Raw genomic sequence first — 4,172 nt, forward strand, 5'->3', positions numbered from 1 at the left:
CAGGACTGAGCTTTTCAAAAATATTTTCATTGCAACCAATATCGGGATCCCCATCGAACCAGCAACTGAAGCTGTTCTGTACAATGCATAGAGTTCGATATTCTTTTTCACTAGTCAGCAATCCAAAGTCAAATCAAGATCTATTAGGCACTATATCAAGCGAAATGCTAAAGATGTTCTAAAGCGGTTGATTTTTTATATGCTTTAATGAATAATGACGTTTCTTCGATTAAGTCAAGACTGGGTGAGTGTCGTTCAAATAAATTGAAAGTATTTCAAGGTGATTATGGAAGCTCAATTCACTGCGGTCAGATTTCCTGGTTGGATGGTTGCTTAAGTGGCCAGCAATGTTTTAGCAGTGAGCTTGCACATTCTCCCCGTCTCTGTAAGGGTTTCCGCCGGGTGTTCCGGCTTCCTCCACAGAGACGTACAGGCGCACAGCAGATACTGGGGCATACACAGATACAGTGGATCGCACAAAATTAGGGCCATTCACACAGAGATACTGGGGCATAAACATAAACAAGGGCACAAAAACATGCCGTTAGGTTGATTGGTGTAACAAACTGTCCCTAAATTAGTCTTCCCTCAATCTGCCCCAATAGGCGTAGGCAAAGGCCATGGGTAGAGGAGGGCACTCATAATGTTAAAATGGCGACGCGGGCTCGTTGGGCCGAAGGGCCTGTTTCCCGTGCTGTGTTGTTCTTTGTTCTTTGGATTAGCCATGGTAAACTGAACCCCATTTTCCCAAGATTTACCATGCGTGGGGTTTCTGGGGTAGGGCGGGGCGAGGGCTCTTTCAGGGAGTTGTTGTATTAGAAAGATGCTCTGTCAAAGTCAGTGCAGCCTCCATGGGACCAGCGCCCGTCCTTTGCTCTGTATGGCTTCTATGATTATATGAACGCCGTAACTGACAGCTCAGCAAAGTCAAAAAATGTGATCGGCCGAACAGATATTTCTGTCTCACTAAGACGGGGTACTTGCCCTCTGAAGCATGACGATTTCTGTCAATATGGCTTTGGATGAAACGAAATGCTGTTGATTTGGGGGTAGTGTCTTCTGAGCTTTTAGCATGTTTATGTCGGCGCGTAACAACACACTGTTGTCACATTTATTGTTGCTGCCACATTGAATAAAAGAAGTCAAATGCTTTGAGTGATCACTTGCAGCAGGGTTCTGGGTTTTGGCTTCACTGGTGTAATGATGGGCACTCTGGACTTTGAATCCAGCGTGCCGCGTTCAAACCTCAGTTGAAATTTGTTTTGCTAAAGCCGCCAATTGGTTTGCTGAAGGACATTGTATTTAAAATTCAGGAAAGTGGAATTTTAAATACTGAGGAAATCTCAGCAAATATCACCAAAATCACATTGCAGACGATGCAGTGAATGACTTTCCTGGTGTCATTGCATCATCCCCAGCGAACGATTGCACAAGAATGCAAAGCTGTCAGGGGCAGATAAGCCACAGCGGGCAGAGGGTCCACCTACAAGTGGCACTCACTCACTCATCTGTCCCAATGTAAACAAGAGGTGGGATGATGTGAACAGTCTCTCCTCTGAAATTCCAACTCGGATTCAATGGCCAGAGTGCTATACTTTATAAAATTAAACTGACAGGACGCTGCCTAACGCATGAGGACTTTCTCCCAAAACACCCACACACACACGTACACACACACACATACAGGCATACACACACACACACACACATACAGATACACAAGCACACAATCACACACACACATACACAAGCACACAATCATACACACATACACACACATACACAGCCTAAGAGCACATCTTTGGGATGTGGAAGGAAACCGGAGCACCCAGAATAGAGCCAACGTTTCGAGTCCAGATGACCCTTCATCAGAGCTAAGAACAAAGAGTATCAGCAGGCATTCAAGAGAACAAATGGTATGATGGTCTTCATTGCGAAAGGACTTCATTGAAGGGATTGGGTGTTTCCCTGAAATTTTACGTGGCAACCAGAATATTACGTGCAGTTTTGGTGTCCTTATCAGACCAAGGATATCCTGGTTATAGAAGAGGAGTTTCACCAGGCTGATTCCTGGGATGACAGATTTGTCACATGACGAGAGATTAAATGAATTAGGATTGACTTCATTGAACTTACTGAAGTTGAAATGAGACACAAATCAGATCAGGTGGACTAGAATGTTAAAATCATGTTTGATTTTAGTCTTTTCATCTCTTATATAATTTAATAATTAAAAACAGTGGATATTTCACCCCGTTCTTTAATTCCTCTCTGAACTTGCTCTGGGGCCCTGCGTAAATGAAAGGGTTGATGCAGCAACTCAAGAGCTGAAGCATATACCCGTATTCCTCCAGGACAAATGTAGACTGGCTGACATTAGCACCTGAGAAATAAGTCACTTTCGCTATTCGGACGTAAAGGATGGTGATAAAGAATATGAAATATAAGATGATGAAACTGCCTGAAATGGCAAAGAGTAAAACAATAGATTTTCGCCTGTTTTCCAGCTCTGGGTCACTCTGTTTCTCTCCATTGTTTCCAGTCCGTAGTCTCTTACGAGCCCTACTGGCCGCTATAATGTGTCTTACAGTCAGAGCATTGAGTAGTAAAATTAGAATGAATGGGAGATAAGGGGTTAAAATACTCTGAATCCAGTCAAATGCAACCCATTCAGGTGCAGTATAAAAAGTTGATTTTATGCCGCAGAACCAGGGTACGTTGTTAATTATGACCAAAGGTTCATATATAAAATATAAGAAAGAATTTTTGAAACAACTCAGTATGGACACGATTGTTATGACCCGTGCAGATGTCTTCACAGTGCAGTATTTGATTTTCAGCTTCTGACAACAAATGGCTACAAATCGATCAAAGGTGAAAGCCACCGTTAACCAGGCGGAACTGTCTATTGCAGCATAATTAAGGACACAACGAAAACTGCACGCTGGCGTGATGGACAGAAAACTGAATGGGAAATAGATACCAGCAATCCTGTTCAATATCACAAAGCTGACAAGGAGTAGTAGATCAGTCGCCGCCATGGAAACAAGATAGCAAGTGATGCATCTGGACAGACCACATCTTCCTCTTGACAAGATCACAATCACTACTAAGTTAGCTGTAATAAAGAACGACATAGAGATTGAGCAAGACTAAACAGAAATGTTGAAAGCCAAAAGCAAAATAGTGTGGGCTGCTGGAATCTGAAACGAAAAGATGACTGACAGTATCTGCGGGGAAAGAATAGAGCCAACGTTTCGAGTCCAGATGACACCTCATCAGAGCTAAGATTGACTTCATTGAAGTTGAGATGAGAGGAAGAGGATCTGATAAGACTTACAAATTTCAAACAGAATTAGACAGGGTGCGTTCAGATAGAATATTCTCCATGGTAGGGGAGTCCAGAACTAGGGGTGTGAGGTTAAGAACTGAGGTGAGGAGAAAGTTCTTCACAGGAGAACGTTGAATGTGTGGCAAGCACTACAACAGTAAGCAGTAGAGGCCAAAACATCGTGTGAGTTCAGGAAGAAATGTATAGCTCGTGTTTCTAAAGGCATCTGGGGATAGAGCAAGAAGGTGGGACGACAATGCCGATTCTGATGATCAGCCACAATCAGAATGAATAGTGGAGCAGGCTCGCCAGGTAAATTGGTCTACTCCTGCTTCTCTTTCTATGTTACTTATCTATATTTCTATGTTGTAGAAACAACTTAATGATGCAGGCATCTGACATTGTGTAATGTGGCAGGACTGATTCGTAGCATCATAGTAAATGCTTCTCCTGCAGAAGCCATGTGGTTGAATTAGTCAGAAAATAAATCAACCTAAATGAAGCCGATAACATTGTTATCATGGGAAAAACTGGATAATTTGTGTTGGCTAATTAGATTAAAGCATAGTGCCAGAAATAACAGATGGAAACAAGCAAGAAACAATCAAGAAAATCAACAAGAATGAATGCTATTGAAAATCAAAAACTCAGCGAGAAATATTCACCCAATCTTGCTATTTAACTAAAGGAATACATAGTGTCATAAGGAGGGGCTTCAAATGCTGTAAAAAAACTGTGGAAAGTCTGAGGATTGGTAGCGTTTAATAAAACAGCAATGTAACAATGTAAAATTGGTCTTTCTCGTAAACTTTGTGCAGCAGATGGATTAACGATGTCTTTC

This window comes from Carcharhinus amblyrhynchos, unplaced genomic scaffold (genome assembly GCF_965287045.1).
Source record: "Carcharhinus amblyrhynchos unplaced genomic scaffold, sCarAmb.v2.hapA scaffold_39, whole genome shotgun sequence".
Classification (NCBI taxonomy): Eukaryota; Metazoa; Chordata; class Chondrichthyes; order Carcharhiniformes; family Carcharhinidae; genus Carcharhinus; species Carcharhinus amblyrhynchos.